Source organism: Adiantum capillus-veneris, chromosome 6 (assembly GCF_014529385.1).
Source record: "Adiantum capillus-veneris isolate H3 chromosome 6, ASM1452938v2, whole genome shotgun sequence".
Taxonomy (NCBI): Eukaryota; Viridiplantae; Streptophyta; class Polypodiopsida; order Polypodiales; family Pteridaceae; genus Adiantum; species Adiantum capillus-veneris.
The window spans coordinates 155,933,806-155,959,229 of record NC_140936.1 but is presented as its reverse complement, the minus strand read 5'-3'; the positions used below and the strand labels follow the sequence as shown (position 1 = coordinate 155,959,229).

The 25,424-nt window shown below is 40.8% G+C and overlaps 1 pseudogene; it reads right to left on the bottom strand.

Moving 5' to 3' along the window:
- Window positions 1-13,612: 13,612 nt before the first annotated feature.
- Window positions 13,613-19,511, bottom strand: LOC147456550 (sm-like protein LSM1A pseudogene; annotated as a pseudogene).
- Between the last annotated feature and the right edge of the window lie 5,913 nt (window positions 19,512-25,424).

Sequence of the window (25,424 nt, the reverse complement as noted above, 5' to 3'; positions counted from 1 at the left end):
CTCTCTCTCTCTCTCTCTCTCTCTCTCTCTCTCTCTCTCTCTCTCTCTCTCCCCCCCCCCCCCTTTTTCCTAGGATGTTAAAAGTCTCTTGTTGTAAGGACTCTAGGTTTGGTTCTTCTTCTCTCTCTTTGCAAGGAGTTAGCTCACTCTAAAAGATTCCAAAATATCCCAACCTACTTTCCATGGCTACAGTTTGTAAATGCCAACCTATCAAAGGACGTTGTGAGGCATCAAGAGGTATGTCGATTCTAGCGAGAACACGGCTTTGTCTTGTTATGAAGTGACCATTTTTGTCCCTTTATGACCATGATTTTGGACGTGCGGGTGGACGGTCCCTTTATGTCCACAATTCACAGTCGAAGGAAGTGGTGGGGGCTAGACCGACTTGTAGGCCGATCTGAAACCACTAGTGTGTACCTAGATAATAAAACAAACTTGGATTTTAACACTATGTACCTATGATTTTAACAGTATGTACCTATGATTTTGAAAAATTCCCAAGAGATTCCAAAAAATGGGAATCTAAACGGAGAGAAAGAAGAAAGGGGAACAAGGTTTTGGGGGGGGGGGGGGGGGGGGGGGGGGGGGGGGGGTGAGCAATATGCGTGAAGCTGGCAACAACATGCCACAAGTCATCGATAGTAGGGGAGGCAGCAAAATGACATGATAAGAGGTAGGTAGGGCCGCATAACAAGAGAGAGGAGACCTCAGCTTCTTTTTTTCTCTTAAGTTTATGGCGGCACAATTTTGGAATTGCATTTCCTATGATTGGAAATCCTCCGTAAATAAGAAATTGAATCCAAAGGCTTTAGAGCAAAATTGATGATCACTACCGAACTCCAGTCTACATGAGCCAGTGCATTGCATGAGAAAGAAATGAGTAGAAAATCAAAACGCCATGTAATCTTTGTCCTCTATCATGTGCTAGCCAAACAACACCACCCCAACTACCCTACATTTGCCTATTTTGAGTTCGAGGTTCCTCACCATGGCTCCCCTATGCCATCTCTACTGCAAGGTTGGATAGCCTTTCTTGACCGGTAGTGGATGAGGCAGGTGGGAGGTTATGGGTAGAGGCTCATGGGCGCAATTTGGGGCTGTCATAGAGATGAGGCCGGATAGGTCTCTATGGAAAAGAAAGATATTGAGGCAATGAATTGGCTATAGACGGGGATGAAAGGCGGCTCAAGCTGGCACAATAGGGAGGGAATGGAAACAAGCCTTGAGGTAGTAAGTGAGGATTTTTTTAAAATACAAAATTTACAGGAATCTCTGATGATGCATTCATTTTTATGTTTGCCCATTGAAGTGAGAGGAGCCTGCAAACTTGCACTACATGGTTGCTTGTCATTGGGACAAGGGTTTCTAGGTGTTGGGTGAGGTAGCATATATCTGTTAGAAGGGGGGATGAGAGGTGGTGGAGGAGAAGTGCAGGCGATGGTAAAACTGACCCACAAGCTGTTTTTTTGAAAGAATGAAATTAAGGTCATGTGCATTGTGCGGGCTTGCGTTGCTAGTCTAGGGCAATGACTATCAAATCATGAAGTTGAGCAGGTAGAGTTTGAAACCAATATTGATGATTTTATAAAGAGTGTTAGGCCTCACATAGAGCCTCAAGCTGGTAGGGGGGAAGAGGAATCTCTTGGAATCTACAAGAGAAATGAATAAACATGAAGGTATGCCAATAGGACCCCCCAATATGCAAGCACAATTTTAGAAATGAATTTCCTTTGGTATCTTTGGAGATACTTCGTAAATAAGAAATTGAATTCAAAGGTTTTAGAGAAAAATGATGGTCGGCATTGAACTCTAATCAGCATGAGCCAGTGTATTGCATAAGGAAGCAATAAGAAATTGACTTTAAAGGTTTTAGAGCAAAATTGATGGCCGGCATCGAACTCTAGTCAACATTAATCAGCATATTGCATAAGGAAGGAATGATTAGAAAATCAAAACGGCATGCAATCTCTATCTTTTGTCATGTGCTAGCCAGACAAAAACACCGCCCCCAACTACCTTGCATCTGCATATTTTGAGATCCAACTTCCTCACCATGGCTCCTCTATGGCATCTCTATTGCACGATTGGATGCCCTTTCTTGAGCAGCAGTGTTGAGTAGGGGTTGGACAAGGCAGGTGGAAGGTTGTGTGCAATTTGGGACTTACGTAGAGATAGGGCTGGATAGGGAAGCAAGATTATGAGACAACAAATTGGCTCCAAATGGGGATGAAAGGCATCTTAGGGTAACGCAAGAAGGGAGGGGAGGGGGGGATGAAAACAAACCTTAGGATAAATGGAATCTTAGGTGGGAATGAATTTTTTTTTAAAAACAGGATCCACTAGGTCACCCAATAAGTAGTACTTGCACGGATGGATCACCCTTGTTATAGTAAAGACTCGATTGGATCTTGGACAAAATTAACTGTAAGATGAGAAGGTGGGAGTTCACACTTCTCCCCTTCCACAATAGAGTGACTATGATTAACTCCATGATTCCATACATATCCTTTGTCTAGCTCGGTTTGAAAATGGCCAAATGCAATTGGAAGGATTTTTCAAAGTCCATCACATGGTTTCTATGGGAAACTAATACAAAAGACACAACTTTATGGCAGTGGGGAAGTGGGAATGGGTAGCAAGACCCAAGGAACAAGGTGGCAGCAGGATCGTGGACCATGTGCTACATGAACAAGCCATGTGTGCAAAGCTAGTTGTCTCCTCAACAAATCAAAGGCACGATTGGGTGGTCATGGCTTGGAATATGATTGGCAAAGTAGAACTTTTCTCACAACGAGGCCCATGAAAGGAGGCTAAAGTGCACAACAAAGTTTTGGGTCCAAGCTAAAGATTTCTAAATTTGGGAGGCCACACCAGGGAGATACTTAGAAAGTCCAACAAAGCAGCATCATCATTGGAATGGAGGGATACCTTTAGATGCTTCAAATTATCCATCTTAGACTAGTATCCTTGGTGTTGGAATTAGGGTTGCCTGAAAAGACTTAATCTTAGAGAAGATGAACGAAGCTCAAGGCACACAACAGAGAGTGTATTACTTAGTGTGCAATGGAAAGATAGATAGCCCTAGAATGATGGACATATATACAATGCGCGGGGGGAAAAACTTCCTAGTGAGGGGGAAAATGCCCCGACGGTTCTAAGTGTGTTCACACACATCACTACCACATGTATATGGTAGCATATCCCCCTTGGAGTGATGTGGTGAACAAGAGCTGGCACATTGAGTAAAGGGAAGTGCCATGCCGCCCTGAGGACATGATTAGTCCACAAAGGAGAGTAAGCCCAAAGCTTTTTGGAAAGCTTCAATATTCTCATGAGACAATGCCTTTGTGAAAAGATCTGCAAGGTTGTCCTGTGTTGGCACATAAGCCAAGCTTATCTCTCTTGTTGAAAGCCTCTCCCTGACATAGTGGTAATACACCTCAATGTGCTTTGTGCAAGCATGAAAAACTGGGTTCCTCGTAACTGCCAATGCGCCTTGACTGCCAATGTATATAGTGTTGGCAGTGTCCTGTCCAACACCCAAATCACCATAAGGTGTTTGATCCATACACACTCAATTGTAGCTGTGAAGACTACCATGTACTCAGCCTCACAATTAGAAGTGGCCACAATAGGTTTCTTCTTGCTCAACCATAGTATAGAACTGCCAAGCATGAAACAGAAACCACTTGTGGACACTCGCATGTCAAAACAACCAGCCCAATCTGAGTCCAAAAAAGCATGTAAGGCTGGCGACAATGATCCCCCCTTGGGATAAAACAAGCCAAGATGTAAAGTGTTACTCAAGTAGCAAAAAATCCTCTTGATAGCCTGCCAATGCTTAGACCCTGGGCTATGCATAAATCTGATGACTTGTGAGACTGCAAACTGAATATCCGGCCTCGTGTTGCATACATAAATGAGGCAACCAACAACAAGTTGGTAAAGACTGACATCAGCAGGATCACTAGCATCATGAAGACTCAGTTTCAAACCTCTTTCCATGGGATTGGAAATAGGTTTGCAATCCTCAAGTCCAAACCTACATAGCAATGTCTCTATGTAACTTTTCTGACACAAGGAAATACCACCATCACACTGCTTAAACTATATATCCAAGTAATGATGCAACAGCCCCAAATCTTTCATGTTGAAAGTAGCATTAAAATCAGCCTTAAATTCAGCAATATGTCATTTGGTCCAGTGATCAACAAATCATCCACATAAAGAACCACAATGAGAAGTACATCACTCTCACGCTTTACATACAATGTGATTTTTGTTGGACTGTTACAAAAGCCTTGTTTGACCAAATGAGTGTCAGCCTTCTCATAACAAGCATGAGGAGATTGTTTCAACCCATACAAAGCTTTCTTACATCTGCACACTTTATCCTCTTGTCCTTTCTTGACAAAAACCGTGAGGTTGCGTTACATAAACTTCCTCAAATATGTCACATTCAAGAAAGTAGTAACAATGTCGGATTGATGTACATCCCAACCAAAAGGAGCTGCCAATGCACAGAGAAAATGCATAATAGGCATACAACATGTGGGAGAAAAAGTCTCTTCATAATCTATGCCTTTTTGCTGTGCATAACCTTTTGCAACAAGTCGAGCCTTATGGCGATAAATCTCACCATCCGGCTTGCGTTTCAACTTGTAAAACCACTTTGTATACCAATGGCCTTTTTGCTAGGAGGCAAATCAAATAAAGTCCATGTGTCATTTTGTATAAGTGCATCATATTATGATTGCATGACAACCATCCATTTTTTGGAATTGTGTGCTTCATCAAAAGATCAGAGGTTCCTCAACATCATGTAAGTTAGACACAGGTAGAGCATAACAATCTGATGCATAAGATGCATGGGGAGAACCTGAACAAGTACAACTAGACAAAGGTACATCCAATTTACTGTCACACAAAGTATGCACCAGCCATTTAGGCATACCCCTAGCCTGCTCATTCTCAGCCCTTTCCTCATCAAGTACAGCATGTACATCTGCATCAATAATAGACTGATTTGTAACATTTTCAGAAACCCCCATAGCCTGTACATTTGCCTCATTGGAATTTACAGTTGAACTTCCACCACTGAAAAGAAGCAACAAAGTGTCATAAATGTCCTGTGAGATGACATTATTGTCTCTAGTACATGACAACAAGGGGGGCTGAATAGAATCTTCCACAAACAAAACATCTTGTGAGACCAAGGTACACTTTGTTTGCAGATGAAACAACCTGTAATCTTTTCTTTCAGCACTATAACCAACAAAAAACACATTTGACAGCCTTATCATCCAATTTTTTGCGTTGTATTTGTGACAGCAAAGTATATGCCAAACAACCAAAAACACGCATGTGCTCAATAGAAGGCTTTCTATCATGCCATGCTTCATATAGAGTAATAGACTGCAAACCTTTGTAGGACACTTGTTAAGTACATAAGTGGCACACATGATGGCCTCAAGCCAAAACAAACGTGGCAAAGCTTGACTTTTGACCATACATCGTGCCATTTCCGTAAGTGATCTGTTTTTCCTCTCAACAACACCATTTTGCTTAGGCATTTAAGGCATTTTACATTGGTGTTTTATCCTACAACTAGCCAGAAATGCATTAAATTCATGAGACATATACTCCCCCCCCTGATCGGAATGGAGAGTGTCCTTAGTACATTTCGAGACATTTTTAGCCATAGCCAAAAATCGTTTGGAGCACATAAATACTTTGGACTTCACTTTAAGAGAAAAAACCCATGCATCCCTGGAGTAATCATCAGTGAAAGTCACGAATAAAGGTAATTGCCCAAGGATGGAGTTTGCATGGGCCCACAAACATCACTATGCACAAGCTGCAACCTACATGTGGCCCTAACTAAACCATCCTTTGGAAAGTTTGAACGTTGCATCTTACCCAAAATACAGCCTTCACAAACATGTTTGACAGGTGCTTCAAGAGGCGGCAAAGAAGCAACCATATTAGGTTTCTACAAACGCAGCAAATTGGCAAAATTCAGATGTCTAAAACGTGCATGTCAAAGTTTTGCATCTGATATAGCCTTAGAATCTACAATTGTATTTGCAAAATTCTATCCACACTTGTCATACAAAGTGAGCTTATACAGCTGAGGGCATAAAATGCCAGATGCAACACTTTCATCACCGAAACTAAGATCATGTACCGTACACATGTCATGCACAAATTCAACTACAAGACCAAGTCTAGCAAGTGAAGATAAAGACAAAAGATTCTTCTTGATCCTAGGTACATAAAGTGCATCAACAAGTGTGAAAGAACTACCATTTGCAGCAGTAAGCACAATCTTTTCAACGGCCTGAACCGGATAAGATGCATTGTTGGCACAACTGAATTCCCATGAGGGACAGACTCAAGAGAGGTGAACAAATCACGATGTGAGGTAACGTGCTTTGTAGCACCACTATAAAAATACCACACATGTGAATCTGCAGTAATTGACATGCATGCGTCATGGACATTAGGATTATAAGTGCACTCTACACTAAAAGCCCATTCTACATCAACATCAGCATCAGCATCACAGTCTCCTTTCACAGAAGACTCAATAATAGCTGCATTTGTAGTGGAACTAGCATTAGTAGTGGAACCGGGCTCTTTCTTCTTAGCCCCTTTGGTCTTCAACTTAGGAAACTGCTTGATCAAGTGATCATTAGCTTTACAATAATGGCAACGCATCTTCTTTTTGCCCTTATCACCATAACTTCTAGACGAATTGCTGCCAACAAAAGCATTAGGAACAGGTGATTTTCCACTTGTAGAAGAACCATAAGAAGTGGTTGCATTGTTGTTACCACCTTTTCTTTGAGCAGCAATAAAGGCACATTCAACTGCATGTTGTCTAGTCTTGTTTTTCTAGAAAGCGACTCTTGCAATAGCAATGTGCATAATGCATCAAAGTTGACAACTTTAGGATTTTCTTGGGTCATAAATCTCCAAGTACTAGCAAAAGTCTGGTAAGAATTTGGCAAGGCATCAAGAGTAGTTTGCACAAGGGAACTTTCTGAAATGACTTCTCTTGCATAAATAAGTTTCTCAAATATCCTTGACCCCAACAAGGAAAGTGTCCATTTCATATTCCTCATGCATAATCTTAGACTCTAGCTCTTTATGCAGCAATATAATTTTTGTCTCATTCTGACTTGCATAAAGACCAGTAAGAATATCCCAAACCTATTTTGCAAATTTTGTTGAACGAATGTGAGGAGTAATAATGCGCTTCATAGACAATGCAATCAATGCATGAGTTTGTGCATCTTTTACATCCTAAGGAGCTTGTTCTATCGTAGGCAAAACAACTCTAGCAGTAGAAATCCTTGCAGCAAGACATGCAAGATCCTCAACATCACTTGTATCCTTAGAAATAGGACGTACATCAATGCCCTACACAATGTTCCAAACGCCCTTCGACACAAGAACATGTTGCATCATATAAGCCCACATAGGGTAATTGTCCCCATCCAATCTATCAGTAACAAAGATCTTGAACACATCTGTGTTGTTGTCAGCCATGGTAAATGTTGATGTGAAAACTGCCCGAAAAGAGGAGAAGGAAAGTGGGGACAACACGTGCTATATAGCAGAAATCGTAGAAGACCGTAAGGGACCTGTTATGTAGAACACAACACTAAAATTTTTCATGTTGCATACATCCTGGCTCATTGTGTCAAATTTCTCCTCTTTCAATGCATGGTCATGCTCCACTTTGCTCATGTACTCCTTCAAAGCATTCAAGTCCACAAGAGAGCATTTACATTCCTTGACTTCCTCTTCAAGTTGCATCAAACGTGTTGTTTGCATCTCAAGTGTCCTCTTGAGATTCTCATTCTAAACCACAAGAACCCTTAGCATGCCATTCTCCATTGCAAGTGCCTGTAAGTCTTCACCTTGCTTGTTTATGGTCTCTTGCAACAATATCAAGTATGCCATCATCATGGTTTCAGATGTCAATGGTTGAGTGGTTGTGTTGTTATCTCCACACTTAGGAGACTTTGGATCATTTTCTACAATGGTTGTGGACCTTATTGAGAAGAAGAACTCCTGCGGCTGCTGGAAGACATTGTATGTAAATTGAGAGATGAGAGTCAACTTTTTAAAACCTATCTTTAGAAATGTTGATGTACAAAAGCCTTCCATAACTCTCAATTTTTTTGTTTTTACATCAATGCATAGAGGGCATTGTGCTCTTCAAGTGAGGCTATGGATAACCCAACTCAGAGTTTGATGAAGAATTTATTATCAAAAGAGTGAAATGTTGTCTACTAGGTCAAAAATGGTTGTGTGTGTGTGTGTGTGTGTGTGTGTGTGTGTGTGAGAGAGAGAGAGAGAGAGAGAGAGATGGATAGAAAGTTTGAGAGAGAGAAAGAGAGATGCGGATGCGGATGTATAAGTTCTATAACATTTTCCAATATTAGCATGGGTATGGAAGATTCTTTCCCTCTACCACAACCAAAATCCGAATCGTTAGTGATATTGATGAAAGCTAGGGCATGTAGGATGGAAAGGAGTAAAATGTTAGTAAAGATTCACAAAATGAGGAGGAAAACACAAAGGAACACAACACATGAAAATCAATAGTGCACTATATTTATCTAGCAATCAACCCCTCAACAACATAACAACTTGAATCCACAAAAGTGTTTTCAAAAGCAAGATTCCCAACGAGCACTTAAGCCAGCCATTTACTAGTGTATTATGTAAGCTCCTGTACGGAATCCCACACAACCTTGAATTGAATAGACCATATAAAGAAAAAGGAGATACACCGATACCATATATTTTAACTACTATATAGCTTTACAACATTACCCATCATGAGGAAAATGCCAAGAATAAGCAAAGACAACTATATTCAATACCTTGGATAGATAGTTGATAGTTGCAAAGGCACCATCATGTCACTTATAAGTATATTGCGAAATAGGGAAGAGCTAAAAAAAACTTTAACACAAAATCACTTAAACAACCACGGTTAACTAGTTCTAAGCAGGCAACATGTTCCTACCTAATCATGAGGGGGTCAAGTGAAGCATATAGTACAAATGGGTTAAACCCCAATTGTTGATACCCTGCAAGTAGATCAAACATGAATACACAAGTGATTTCCATCAAGTAGGAGTATAACTTACTCATGCTAGCAACATCAAGAAAGTGGAACAAGTGAGTGTTCAAGTTTGTAAGGTCGTGGATCTTTTATTGAAACGTTGGTAAGAAGATCAACTTTAAAGCATAAGCGATGGCATGAATATTTTCATTGATCTTGGCCATTGAACCTCCCAAATGTTGTTTATGACTTTAGTTGCTTCTCTTCAGATTGATTAACCTTCCACAATGGATGAGCCATGTGAACCAATCTGCTTAGTAAATAAGCTTGTTATATGTTACCAATGATTTTTTGGAAGCACAAAAATTCTATCTTTGGTCCAATGCTATGCTTTTCAATCAAGTGACTAATGCATAGAACTTCTGAGACTCTATTGATCAATAGACTTTCATTTAGACTCAAACCATGTTGCACCACCAATTGGTCCACATCGTTCCAAAAGAAGTTGTCGTTGTCCTAGAAATGAGCCAGCTTAGAGATCCATTTGTTATTCACTTTTTTGGCGACTTCCATCCAAAGGGTATTCAAGGATTCTCCTCCAAGCTTGGAGGGCCAAGGAGACCCAATTTTTTTCCCCCGCGCATTGTATATACGCCCAGCATTCTAGGGCTATCTATCTTTCCATTGCACACTAAGTAATACAATCTCTGTTGTGTGCCTTGAGCTTCCTTCATCTTCTCCAAGTTGTATGTCCCCCGCGCATTGTATATACGCCCAGCATTCTAGGTCTATCTATCTTTCCATTGCACACTAAGTAATACACTCTCTGTTGTGTGCCTTGAGCTTCCTTCATCTTCTCCAAGTTGTGTGTTTTACCCTAATTCCAACAATTGGTATCAAAGCAGGTTGCGTCCTCCCAGGCTTGCTCCAACACACACCTGCTCACTTTCTACGATTTTAGTGAGCTTTGGTGAGCGTTCACAGGTCGACAAGGTAGACTCAAAGAGCTTGGTCTACTTAGATTTCTGATTTGGGCTCATTTCGGCCTCCGTTTCCACTACAAGCAATACTGCGTAGGCTATTTTGTCATTTTGTGCAGAAATTTTGCAAAAAATTTAGCCATTTACTCAAGGACAAAGTGAGATATCACTTCATACGTACTCTTTTGAAAGTGGGACAGCTAAAGCTTAGAATGGTGCACACAAGTGAGAATCCTAAAGACATGTTAACAAAGGTGGTTAACAAGGAGAAGGTGATATTTTTCTCATCTTCAATCGACATTCAAGGATGAAAATCTAGAATGGAAAGCAATCAATTGTAAGGCCCCCATTATGATGAGAATCCATCATGCGTGAGAAAAATCACCTGTCAAAATATTATGGCCGAATGATGGCCGTATAATGATCTAAAAACGGTCGGTTTTTGGCTAGTTAGCTGATGACTGATGGTCAAAAGTCCATGGCCAATGGCCCAATTCAATGGCCAGTGTGGCTGGCGTTCACAATAGGTGGCCAATTTCTAGGTGGACCTGCCTACCCAAGGGTGGCTACACATGGGCGCATGAGAGACTTGAACTTGTCTACACAAGGGCGGCTACACACAATCGTCTCTCATGAGAGAGGGAAGACCATTTTGGCCTATCAAAGGAGGCCTCTTCTACACACAAAGATGATAAAAGTGGTGAAGGTTGTAAGGTGTGATAGAGTATGTGTGAGGTGGTGAAAGATAGTGAAGCAAGGCGGGAGTTCCACTAGGGGTTGCTAATCCCTTTGTAATTACTTTAAGTTAGAAGTGCAAAGCCATTGAGTGGCTGATTTTCCGTGGAGGTAGCCCACATGTGGGTGAACCACGTATATTGTGTGTGCTCTCTCTTCTCTATTATCTCTCTTTATTAAGTAGACTAACCTCTACTTAGCTACTCCTTAATTCCTAATAACCAACTCTCTTTGGTCTATGCATTGTTCAATTGGAACAAATGGTACTTGACTTTATGCAAAAAGATGGCATTGAAGAGGTCACCGTTTGCAATGTGGTAATCATGCTATTGTATGCAAATGATGTAGTGCTTCTAGCACACACTTTAGAGGATGAACAAAAGCTTATGGTTGTCCTTGAGAACTTTTGCTTGCATAGCGGACCAATTGTGAACGAATCCAAAAGAAATGTTATGCTTGTGAAAACTAACGATAAGGAGAATTCATGCATTGTGTACAACAATGAGATACACAATGAGACACACTTTAAGTACCTTGGCCTTGAGGTACACTTGCTACATGATGTCTCAATAGACTCCCAAGTGAATAAAGCTTTTCTACAACTCCAATGTATTACAGCTCGGGAGGAATCCGGTGGGTCATGCTTCATACATTACGCCACCTATATTGCCCCCAACTACAAAACCATGTTCTTCATTGAAAGAGGAAATTGTACACAACCTTACATGCTTGAGCCTATCCCCTTGTCAGTGATACGCACTATCATAGCCATTCGACTTAGCCCCCACTCCCTTCGATGTGAGACACGACATTGGGGCAATGGAGAAGAGTCAAATCGATTGTGCACATTATGCTCACTACAAGTTCAAGAGTTTGAGTAACACACACTACTAGAGTGCTCAGCTTTGAGTTGAGGTCAAGGGAGCTTTTGGAGGAAGCTTTGGAGGGAGCCTTTTTCAGATTTGCCCTCAATTGAGCAATTAAAAAAAAAGCTTGCTTTGCTCCAAAATCAGTTTTTAGAGCGAGCTTTTTAGAGCTCTCTCTCTCTCTCTCTCTCTCTCTCTCTCTCTCTCTCTCTCTCTCTCTCTCTCTCTCTCTCTCTTTCTCTTTCTAGTGCAACCTAAACCTAACCCTAGCACACACAGGCCACAGTCGTCCTCTCTCCCCCAGCGTCTCCCTGGGTGAGGGGCTGCCCTATGGGGAGGTGTAAAGCCATAGCTCGGCCCCTCCAAGCTAACCTGCAACCTGCGCCACCCGTGGCATCCTTGTGACCTGCTATGACAAGCAATGACCTTCATGATAGAGAACGACCCCGCCCCTGCCCCCACCCCCTCAAGCTACTCTGCAACCAGCAAAATCTGTGGCGACCTGTGACCTGCTACAACAACCCGCCAGTATTGCCCAACAAAGAACGACGTTCTGCAGACTTGCAGGACAACAATAGATTCTGCAGACCTGCACCGACAACAACAAACTGCAGGCCTGCACGAAAGCCTCTGGAATCGACAGCCTTTGGAATCTTCCCTACTGCTGGTAAATTTGGCGTTTTTGATAAGTCCCCAGAAGGGTGTTTTCTTCAAGCTTGTATTTCATGGCTACTCGGGATTCGTCCCTCGGGAAGCTTAGTTTTTCCGGTGTCGTGGCCACATCTTCGAAGGGGGACAAGATCACCCGCCTTCAAACTGAAGTCGACATACTCCGTAAGGAGAATGCTGATCTGACACAGAGGCTTGCAGTCCTCGAGACTCATCTAGCCACAGTGGAAAACTACAAAGAGGAACTGAAACAAATGGAATTCATTTCCACAAAGACAAAGGAGAAAGTAGAGGTCACCCTCACAAAGGAGGTTAAAAACCAAGTACAAGAGATCATCTCTCGCAAGGTCGAAGATCGAGTGGCACCCACGCTACACGAACACCAACAGCAAGAGGTTATCGCCCTCAATGTTTGCATTGGCGGTCTTCCAAAAGATTGGAAAGGGGAAGGGGACCTCAATCACGAGTCCTTTACTCGCATCCAATCTGTAATCCACATGGTCCAATGGGATCCAACATCAATTAGTTCTCTTGCACACGAGCATCGTACCAATCATGCCATCCTCACCTTCAAAACCAAGGCGGACCGAAGCAAACTCCTTGAACAATCAAGGCTTCTTAAGGATACCAAAATATGATTTGCGGAAGATCTCACCCGCTCAACTCAAGCAAAAGAAGGCAGAACTCAAAAAATGCGAGAAACGCGTGCAACAGGGAAATGGTCAGTCTATCGCGGAGGTAAATCCATTATTGAAGAGTTCCCAACTCCCAAACCGGCTTCCCCCTCACCTCTCTCCTTATAGGTTTTTGTTTTTGTTCATCCTCACCCCCCCCCCCCCCCCCCCCCCCCCCCCCCCCCCGTTTTTTATGGACCCTCAATCCTCAACTAAAATGTATCCCACAACCCCACACATTTTTGCAGAATTTGTTGTAATGCTTTTTTGTTCGTTCCCATAGGTCATATCTGACCTCTGTGGACGATAATTCAATCTCTCTCTCTCTCTCTCTCTCTCTCTCTCTCTCTCTCTCTCTCTCTCTCTCGTATTACCCTCCCACCCCTCCCCACATACAAAAAGTACCTAGTCGAATTCCACCCCCCTTCACTTGTATTCTAACACTCTTTCCACTATTCAAACAAGTGAACTTGAAGTCTTTAAAACCACCATTTGATTGGGCACATTCTTCATGAATATTGATCCGATGTATAACAACAAAGATTATTTCCTCATTATTTCGAACCTCAAAGAATCCATCTTGTCCAAGTACCAGTCGAGCGATCACTCCAAATCTAGAAATTCCATTCGTTTTGTCATTGAGCCTTTGAGTTCAGTTGTTTTTTCTTTGCTTTGAGGGCTTGCTCAATAATTTTACGGCTTACTCTCCGCATATGTGGCAACAATTCATCTCTAGTTGAGTCCAATCCACTAATTAGCACCACATTCTATCCGTGAATTATGTAAAGACCAAGAGAAACATCACAATATTGGTCCCCAACAATGATCCTCTCTCCTCCATCTTCAATGACAACATTTGAAATTGTTCAAATGACCTAAAAATGCCTATCAACTTCTGTCCATCTTGTAAAATAACCAAATAATTCCTTATCAAGGTTGTGTGCAAGCGAAGTACCAAAGAAGGGGTCTGGACAAGAAACTTTTTATACCGATACATTATCAACCGAAACTACATGATCAAACACAATGCACATGATCAACTTCGACTTTAGTTCACGGTAGGAAATACTTAAGTTTGGGTTGTCGATATTGTTTCTACTTCACTTTGAAGAAGCTTCCATCCACACATTATTGAGGGAATAATAAGGATGAAGTGCATTTGTGTCTGTTTGCCCCACTCACTTCTGTTTTCAAGTACCTTAGTATGTCCAAAATCATCATACCAACAAGGTGCAATACCATGAATTATTCGCAAGGTACAAGGTGGAAGACATTCAAGTCCAAATTGAGGATGATGAAGCCTTAGTTCTACGATTTGGAGGGTCAAAGCCTTAGTGAGAGAGAGAGAGAGAGAGAGAGAGAGAGGGGGGGGGGGGGGGGGGGGGGGAGACAGGGCTAGAAAAATACAGTTTTTCTAACCGATGAAAATTAGAGTGAACTTGAAATTGAGAGAGAGAGAGAGAGAGAGAGAGAGAGAGAGAGAGAGAGAGAGAGAGAGAGAGCTCTCTTCGAAAGGTTTGCTCCAGAAACTGATTTTGGAGTGAAGCAAGATTTTTTTAAAAATTGCTCAACTGAGCAAAAATCTAGAAAAAACTCCCTCCATTCCCGTCCCCCTCAGCTTTTGGTCACATCCAAACTTGCTTCCCTCACATTTTTAGCCATGACTTAGACCTACACACTTTCGTCTCCCAGCCACAACGTGGGCTCTCAATTGTGAGGATGATGATAAAATCTCTCTCTCTCTCTCTCTCTCTCTCTCTCTCTCTCTCTCTCTCAAACAAAGGGTGTATACCCCGCCCCTTTTTCTTACTAAAGGATGAGGGAAAATTTTTAGGGGCCTACACCTAACATATACGCTTATGTTCCCCTCCAAAAAGAATCCCCATCCCTTGTACTTATGTGGTTCGATAAGTTTCCCATAGTTGATTCCTTGGGGTGTAAATCTTCCCTTATCTTCTCTTTAGAGATCTCTATTTTTCTTTGGCACCCTTGAAAATCTATGAGAGTGCTTGTGTTGTCCTCCATTAACTTTGTAGGCAAGTTGTCAGCCCTTTTGAAATATGGTCTCCATGGTGGTAACTTAAAGTCATTCAAGATTTAGGATTGTCTACATTTTTTGCTTTATGGAATGCCCTCATTTCTTAGTTCAGACATGGGTTACCATTTCTTTCCTCTCTTTGTCCAAAAATCCTCCTCTGACAATTATGAATTTTTGTGATTAACTCATCATAGCCAATGTCCAGAATGTAGTTGTAAGGCAATGGTGAGAGCTCAAGTGCACTACAAAGTCCACTTTGACTTCTCCAATATTCTAGAACATCATCCTTCTCTACCTCGCCTCAAGGGATATCATCCCACCCTCTCCCTCCTACACCACAACCACTAGTCATGGCTCCTCATCATAGCCAATGTCCAGTACGTAGTTGTAAGCCAATGGTGAGATCTCAAGTGCACCACAAAGTCCACTTTGACTTCTCCAATATATCTATCTGAAAGTGCTATAGTGACCATGAGGCTTAAACCCTCAAAATCCTCCCTAAAACTTGTTAAGGACATGGATCAATAATTTTCACTACATGGACTGACAATTTTTCCTTTGATCCGTGGACGGATAATTTGCAAATTGATATTTGACTTAACATTTGGCTCCCCTTTTGCTTGTTGATCACCCCTTCCCCTCCAACTCTCAATTTGAGCACTCCTACCCACCTTAATACATGGATTGAAGCTTGCATGCCTATCAAGTTTGACACTTTTTACCAATTTTCTGGTCCTTTACCTCTATCTTGATCCTTTGATGTGAAATTTGGCTTGTAACTTAGAACTCTACCACTTATTAACCTCTCTACAGATTGATTTGTTTGCCCATTTCTAGAATGTTAACCTTTGCACTGCAATTTTCCCTCATCCTGTACCTGTAAGTATACACTGAGCTGTAAGAGATCATCTCCCCTTTGTTGGTCTTGGATGTACTCCTAGACATCTACAATGAGGTGCATGTGCCTAGGATAAAGGCCACAATGAGTGCAAGTATTGTGGGTGTTGAATAGCATAGGACTTAGTATCCTAGAGATACTATGTAAGAAGAAATTGATAATGGGTAAGTGGTTAGCTTCACTAGTCCATGCATTGTTGGACTCTTATGTGTACCCATCTAGCATAAGCAACACAACTAAGCCCAATTTATGGAATATGAGAAAAAGCATTATTGTGACCATACATAATTTCCTTTCTATGGAACTTCCTCTTTTGTAAAATTGAGCTTTGCATACTTTTCCTCTATCCCTAGATAGGATTTTTCCTTCTCCCCTTCCTCTCAAGAAAAATTACTAAATTTCAAAGTGGCAAGATTGTAATCCAAGACACACTTTTCCCAAACAATACAGATTCATCAAGCTCAAGCGCAATCCCATACCTTGTTTCCATTGCGCTTCATCTTTTATGTGATTGTATGATTGCATGTGGAACATATATGCTTGATTTTTGACAAGGTAGGGAGGTCTACTCACTCCTCTTGAATAAGTTTTCTTGAGTCTTTGGAGCTCTCTTTCTCATATGTGTGTTTGGGAAACAATGCTCCACCCACCCCATCTTTGTGTTGCTCCTATTGTTTTGTATCAAGATAACATTTTTTTAAATCTCAATCATCCCTTTAGTTGGAGCAGAATCATTCTTCATGTCATACGAGTTATCTATGTAGTATTTTTGAGGGATCTTGATCCCAATCTCCATCCTCGTAGCCTTATAACTATTATAGGCACACTGTGTAATTCATCTTTTTCCACACATATTTCCAAAATTGGGTAGCAAGTTCTTCATCAAACTCCTTAGACTCAAAAAATTGGGAGATTCATGCTTTTTCTAGCTCTTATAGTCTCATTGCTTGCTCATCATTTGTATCAAGAGCTACTATCTCCTTATTGCCATTCGAATGAGGAACTACTATCTCCTCAGTGTTGTGGTATCTTCCTTGCTTTTTGAGATTGTTTCCAACCTCTTATGGTGTCATGGCATCTTAAACACCTTGGTCTCTAGAAATCAAACCATGTGGTATGTTCTAAAGCACAAGGATATTCTTGTAGTTAGATGGAAACTCCTTTTTGGCCACTAATCAACTCTCTTGGCTACTACTAAATGGTCATCAACTTTGTATACGTTGGCTTGGAGCTCTCTCTTAAAGAGGAACTCTTCATGATTTTGTCACCATGTACTTGCTCTTAACTTTCTTCTTTTCTCATTCTTTCCTTAGAGTTGAGCTCCTTGGCTTTGTTCATCTTAAAGAGAAACTCTTCGAGATTTTGTATACGCTGACTTGGAGCTCTCTCGTAAAGAGAAACTCTTGAGGATTTTGTCACCATTACTTGCTCTTAACTTCTTCTATTCTCATTTTTGTTGGGAGTTGAGCTCCTTGGCTCTGCTCATCACTTAATCCTTCTAAATATTTCAATGGTTTCTTTTGTCTTTTCTTCCTTTTATTCTTCTCAAATCCAACACTTGGTCTTCTATCTATCTCTTGAGTTTGTATGTTATGATCTTGTGCTCTGACTAGTGGAGTAAGAGGGATAAAATCCTCTTCTTATTATGAAGATGGAGATGAGATACCCTTATCAATTCAAAGTGGATTTTTTGAGCAATCAATGACAAGATGGGTACTACCACAATGTCTCATCACTTTAGGCCGCCATGTTGGGTTCATTCAACACCACGATGGAAACAATGTTGGGGTATTGCTTGCTCACACATAATTCCTCATGGAAGAAATCTCTTACACACATCTACATTGAACTTATTAGTCACGAGTATGCTTTGTTACATTTGGTAGATGCTGGCACATGCCACGCACACTTATGTGGAGCCTCCACTTGGAGGCTTCGAATTTCCCTGGCTACATCATCAATGAGGTCAACAAACGACCCTATGACACATGCCTATATATTGGCCCTCTCATGTAGCTATTTTGTACTCTAATGCAATCATTATGTTCATTTTCAACATGAATGGTTCGTTGTGCAATCCTTCGTAGCTACAATTTCTCCTTCAACTAGTATCTGATCCATCATCAAATTGGTATGGAGTAAGCCGTATCTATATTTCTTTTCTAAGCTAGACATCATGTACAACACACTTGGTTGCTAATTAATTTCCCCTCTCTAATAAATCCTCTAATCCTTTTTAATTACCAAGCATTGGGCATGCATGTTCTTGGACTTGATTCCATGGGCCATTACCCTTCTTCACTAATTGGAATTGATTTAGCTTGTGTGTTTGCATAGGTTCTAGGCCTTTGCATTTAGATTTTTTTTCATAATAGGAGAGATAATAATGGGGTTGACCCTACTTGAATTTAAAGAGGCTTTTGACTTCTCTTCACAAGTGCTACTTCCAACTTGGACCTTACAAAATATGTCGTAATAACTAATATCTAATTATCCTAAATGATCTTCTCATGTTAAACTGATCATTTAATATGGGGAAGTGCCAGGGGAGAAAAAGCTAGAATAATGGTTAAGCTGGCAGATCGGCCACAGCAGGGATCCAAAGGAGGGAAAATAGTGTTGTAGACAACATACCTTCTAACATTCCTTCATTTTCCTCATTTTGGTTCTCTTGGGAACCTACCTCCTCCAAACCTTGACAAGAGGTCTTTTGATTGTTTGGATTAAACCTCACTCCCATGACCTCAATGAAAGACTCCTCTTCCCTAGTGCTACCGCTACCTTCTTCTTCTGAAGTGCTATCAGTACACTCTTCCTCCATCTCACTTTGAGATGATTCTTCATGGAGTTCCTCTTGACGTTGCTCCTTCATGTCAAAGACAACCTTCTTCTGATTTTCATTCCTGCAAATGAACTTTCCACTTTCTAAATCCTACAAAGCTCGTATTTTCATTAGCCATGGTCTTCCTAGGATAAATGGATAGCCACTTCCCTTGGTCGACATAACATAAAAATCCACCGACTTCTTAATGCCAAAGGCCTCCAGAAAGACATTTTCACAAATGCCTACGTGACATTTTCACTTTGATTTCAGGTGTCTCACAGATGTGCATGCCTAGTCTTTGCATAAGTCCTTATGTCATGATGCAAATTTGTGCACCCCCATCCACTAGACCTTTCCTAACCAACCTTCCTTTGATGTAAAAATCTATCACAGTTGTAATATCCTCATTCATTTCAGCTTGTGCAAGTTTTACAGCAAGCACACTCTCTTTTACCTTTGTCCTAGTGCTAATTGCTTTTGTTAAATCCCTCCTAACTTGTGGGCATAATGCAAGAAACTGAGGCCATGAGATATTAAGACCCTTACATCTCATGTCTTCCAACTGGTTGTATGGAGCCATACCATGTCCAAGAGGAAAGTCTTGGAGGTTAATACAATGTCAAGTCCTTTTGGCTTCTTTGGTCTCCTTCTCCTTCTTCTCTAGTCCATGGTCACTTTGTGATGTGACTCCTTCTTTCTCCTTACCTTTTTCATGGCCACGCTTGATGCCATTTCCTTCCATGTCAATATCATTTGAATTTGTCACCTCTACCTTATGCACATTTAGATCTAGCGAAGGTGAAACTCCTTCCACTCCTCGTAGAGGTGGTCTTTCTCCATTTGTCCTTTGTAAAAGCCGTGGTTGTTGACTAGTTCCTTCACCTGCATACATCACTGGGTAATTCAAGTTAGATCTCCTTGGCTTCTCATGGGGCCAAGGACAATTATACATCCCGTGTGCAGACTCTCTGCAATTCCAACATTGCAAAAGTCTCCTAGGTCGTGACTCTCTCTCCTCGGATTTCTTTGTTTGTCCCTTGGGACTGACAGCTTGTGCAAGGTGGATTGACAAGTTGTTTAAGGATTCATTTAACTTTTCAATTACCTCCATTGTTACATCATGAATCTCTCTAGATATTGATGCTTGCAATTTTCCCTTAGGTTTAGGAACCTCTATTGGAACTCACCTCTTAGACACTTGAGTTTCCTATACTTCTTAACATCCCTAGTTTCAGCTAGTCAAAGGTACCAAGTGCACCCCTCTCAACTATCTTGAGTGTGGGAAAGAGACCGACTATGAACCTTTCCTTCTTTAAGAACTCTGCACCATCACCAAGGTTAGCAACATTTCTCACCCATACAGCCCAAAGACGTAGAAACTCTTGTTTATACATGCAGTAGTCATCTAAGTCTTTTTGTTTGTGAGAAACGATGTTTTGCCATAGCTTTTGAGTGTTTTGGGGGTCAAAGAAATATCTCTTGAAATGATCATCAACTTCCTTATAGTTTTTTTTAACATCCTGAGATAGGGAGTCTAGCATCTTTTCTAAGGACTACTATAAACATTTCTAAGCATTCAATATCTCCTATCACTCTCTTGATGCGACACGCCATTTTGAAATTAGCTAGAAATAACTCGGCAGCCTTGCCAGGCTCTTCAAAAAAGAGAGGACATCCTGACATTTTGCTTTGGGCCTCCATTGAATCAATATCAAAGTGACAATACGTTTTTGTTTTTCTTTCTTAAAAAGACTTACACAATCATGTTTTCTAAACTGCAATCTATTCTACAACAAAAATATGCACATCAAATGATCTATGATAATCAATAAGAGGAAGTATGATAGGGTTTGGTGATGCGAGAATTTCTCCTACTCTTTGGGCACCAAACATGAACATTATACGTTGTTGAAAATGGATTTTTCTACTAATTGCAATGTTTATTCTAATGTGTGGAGTAAAATGAAAAGAGAAAACCTCTATTCTTGGGCCATTATCCATGGCCTATGCATGTCCTAATGCTTAAAATAACACAAAAATATAGACATCTAAGCTAATATCATACCTAATGAGAGGCAAAATAAAAGGATTTATCGAAGCTTTATCTCGCCCAACCTAAGAGGACCTAAAATCCTATAATTACATGTTGAAATTGCAACTTAGTATTAACAATTATGTGTATATTTTACCTTGCAATGGGAATGAAAGAATCCTACAAAGTCTTGTGATTCATGCAAGCTACTTGATTAATGTAAAAGCTAAGTATTCACAACAACATACACACGCCCTCCTCAGTGGGGGACACCAAAATTGAGGTAGTCCGGGGTAGGAAACAAAAAAGGTGACCTCTAAATACCCCGCAAGGCTCCCGTTCTACTCAATTGAGGTTGGGCAACCGCAAACAAGAGAAACCACAACAAACCCACAACAAACAACACGTGAAGAGACACCACTTAGTTAGAGAGCGAACTAGGACGCCGAATAGGAGAATACTTGAGAAATACAAGCGAGAAGGAAAGGTACACTAAATCTAATATCAATGCTACAAAAACACACACCAAACACCTAGAGAGAGAGAGAGAGAGAGAGAGAGAGAGAGAGTGAGAGAGATTTGTGCAAGAATTAAGATTCACACATTATCTTAGGGTTATGGGAGCCCTCTCACCATACCACCCTCTTATAATGTTTTCCCAAGCAACAAAAACAAACACAAGAGCTCTTTAGTCACATACAAACAAATACTACAAAAGAATCTCAAAATGAAAACGCAGCACCTTAAACCAAACAAGATGAAGTTGTCAAGCGTGAATTGGAGAGACTCGAGAGAGTTTTGAACCACAGTAGCACCCAACTTATTGATTCAATTGATGTACAAGAGTAGGTACAGCTTTGATTGGAAGTTATGAATCACTCACTCCCTTGCAATGCTACAACTAGCTCAAAAAAGCTTATACACCACAAGTATTGGTGTATAGACAGCTTACTCTCTCTCCCTATAACTAAGATAGAGTGAATGGTACACTCAAAGTAGTGTGAGAAATAGTGTAGAGATCATGCCATTTACAAACGAAAAAGGGCTCTATTTATAGGTGAGGAGATCCCTTATTAGGATTAACTCCTGATCAACATGTACATAGAAAACCATGTTTATGAATTTTTTTATATGTTCTTATGAGAGTGAGGCTCTCTTGTCTCTTGAGTCACATGGATGTGGGCTCAAGAGGAGAGAATTATTGAGGTGAAATAGAGAAGATTCTAGAGAGGTGAATGATTTTTTTGTGAGGTTTCCTACTCCAAGGTAGAATAGAGTGAATGTAATTTATAGGAAAGGGTTAGCAGGTAATGTTAGTAATCACTAGTAAATGTTAGTAATATAGTTACAATGGGTAGAATGACTTGAAGGATGAGAAAATAGGGGTGAATGAGATGGATGTACCCTTGAGATGGTGAATCCTTGAGAACTTTTTGACTCACCCTTGTGTAGATTGTCAAAAGTGATCACCGTTCTCCTTCTTCTTCTTTTCACGCCACCGCCATAGTCAAATTCGAAATCACCACAAAGATAATGAGGGTTTTGTTGATTAAAAAACCCCCATTTTGCAAAGATTAAGTATGATTAGGTTACTTATTTTTTATGCATTCTTGAAAGGTTAGAATAAAATTGTAATATGGGAGTAATAGAGAGAGATATGGAGATGGTGGATGTAGGTAGAGCTTCAAAAGAGAGCTACAGGTGTGAGAGGGGAGGGGCTGGATCCAAAGGAGGGTCCATCTGCAAAAGAGCAAGGTGAAACAATGGGCTTTAAAGACCTTAAGGTTCAACCCATTAACACTTCCAAAATGCTAAGGTTCCAAAAATCAAAGGTTCTGTCCAATGGATAAGCTTAGGAAAATTGGATGCTTCGTGTGTGTGTGTGTGTGTGTGTGTGTGTGTGTGTGTGTGTGTGTGTGTGTGTGTGTACAAAAGTCTTCATGAATCCTACAAAGGAGGGGTGAGCCTTGCAAGTAGGGGATGAGAGAGAAACACACACACACACACACACACACACTCAGAAGCCTCCTTTACACAAGGGTGAGGGACACATATCAGCTCCCTAGCCCAGATGCCCACAAGGTGTACTCAAATCCTATTGGATGGCCATGGAGGTGGACCAATGAGAATTAGGCTAGAGTAAATCTAGTTTAAATAGTTCAAAAAACACTTAATAAAAGAACCAATAATAATTAAGCTCTCTAAAAGACTATTGGACAGTCTCCCAAGGGGTCCAATGAGCATTCAGTAGCCCTCACAATTTCATATCCATAGAGTTGGCCACCAAGCTAGGCATACAAGCTTACAAGATGGGAGATGTCATACCCGGCAGATGGTGCTTTCAAGGGGCAAGAAGCTTCAATCACTCCCTTACTCGAGAAATTGTGCCTCCATGTCCAAAGCTATGTGAACAAAGAGGACTTCTTTATATCTCCTCTCAAGCACGAGGATGTAATCCTAGGGGCACCATGGTTTGATCTCATGGGATGCCAATGTTAAATTCCCTGAAAGGAGAATCTACTTTAGGTTTAGGGAAAAAGATATATACATAGATGTTAAGGAAATGGGTAACACCATACCCATTGTATATACTCAAGCTTTCAATAAGTCAACAAAGAGCTCTATTTACGTGTACATGATTTTTGTTAAAGATTCTCAAAATGAACCTAATGCTTAGCAAAAGAAAATATAAACAACCACAAGGAATTAGAGTTATCCAATTTTCTCAAGGGGTTTCAAGATGTCTTTATTGATGACATCCCTTGTGAACTACCTCCTAAACGAGGCAATGATGACCATGCAATTGAACTTCTTCTAGGAAGTTCACCGCCTAATAAACCTCCTTATAGAGTTTCTCAAGCTCAACAAGAGGAGATTATGTGGCAAGTGCATGAGTTAGTTGAGAAGAACATGGCTAGGCCTAGCTCATCTCCATTTTGGTCACCAGTGTTATTAGTGCAAACGAAAGACGGCACATATCGTATGTGTGTCGACTATAGAGCACTAAATAGGATCACTATCAAAAATAGGTTTCCCGTTCCACGGGTAGAAGAACTATTTGATAAGCTACAAGGGTTCACCTACTTCAGTAGGATTGACCTAAAAAGTGGCTATCATCAAATAAGGATAGTTGATCAAGACATTGTAAAGACCGCATTTTGTACTACGTTTGGTCTTTACAAATACATTGTCATGCCTTTTGGCTTGACCAATGCACCAGCCACATTCAACCGCTTGATGGAGAAGCTATTCAGGCCTCATCGAACATTTACTGGAGTGTTCTTTGTTGATGATATCATCATCTACTCTAATTCATTAGACGAACACAAGCAACACCTCCAAGTAATATTTCAAGTTTTAAGAGAGAATAAACTCTATGTTAATCCAAAGAAAAGTTAATTTTTCTTGTAAGGGATTTAGTATTTAGGTCACATTATCTCTCAAGATGGAATCCAAATGGATCCATCAAAGTTAGAGGTAATAAAAGGATGGCCTAAACCAAGGAATCTTCATGAACTAAGAAGCTGCATAGGGATGTGTGTATACAATAGACGCTTCATAGAAAAGTTCTCACAAACATGAACTAACAAAGAAAAACGTTAGGTATACATGGTCTGCCAAGGAGAACAATGCTTTTGAAAAGCTTATCTCTCAACCTGTGCTTACACTGTCGGATCTCTCAAAGCCATTTGAGGTGCAATGTGATGCTTGTGGTAATTGTCTTGGAGCTGTTTTGCTCAAAGAAGGGCAATGAGTGACAATATATATTTGCCAATGATATTAAATATTTGTCTATCTGTTGACTACAGCTCTAAGAGAAAATGGACGATCAAGAACAAGATATTGACACCCAATCACTACCTGATGATCAACAACAAGCGAATGTTAATGCATTTCAGCGCATGAAGTCTCTGGCACACGGCATGTCGGCACAACAAGCGGCGCGTACTGCTCGCCAACTCTCAAAATGGGCAAATCCAAACCATATGCAATGAAAAGAGATCAATAAAGAAGTGACAAAGGACATGATCAAGACAATATGGCCATGTGAGGACGTAGAGATCAAGAAAGGAAGGTGGAAGGTTTCGAAGTGCAACCATGATGCGATCAAAGATAACGCTGAGAGGATTTATCTGGAGGTTTATAGCCATCCTCTGCACAATGCAGATTGTGCGCTATATTTCGCAAAAATGTTATATGTTCACTTTGTGCATAAGCGACCAATAGACTTCTCGTCAAAGGAGACAACTATTGCCACTCATGATTTAAGGGAGAGTTGTGTCACTTTCACCCGAGATGAGCTGGCATTGATAGTGGAAGGCGCCGACCTACAGTTAAAAAGAGAGAAGGATATTTACACGACACAGTTGGCAGAGAAAGATGCAGAAATAACACAGTTTTCTATATCCACCTAAACACCGCAACCCTCACAAGTCCGGATGGAGAAAAGCATTCACCGCTTAAGTCGGGACGTTTAAAATCTGACACAGTGAGTGAATCCAACCACCTGTACAAGGGACACACATCAGCCACCTTGTCTTGCATCTGGAGTTGGTGCCCTCATCTACTTTAGATGCATCCTCATCTTTCCAATGTCCAATTTTCTACAAGAATTTTGATGGA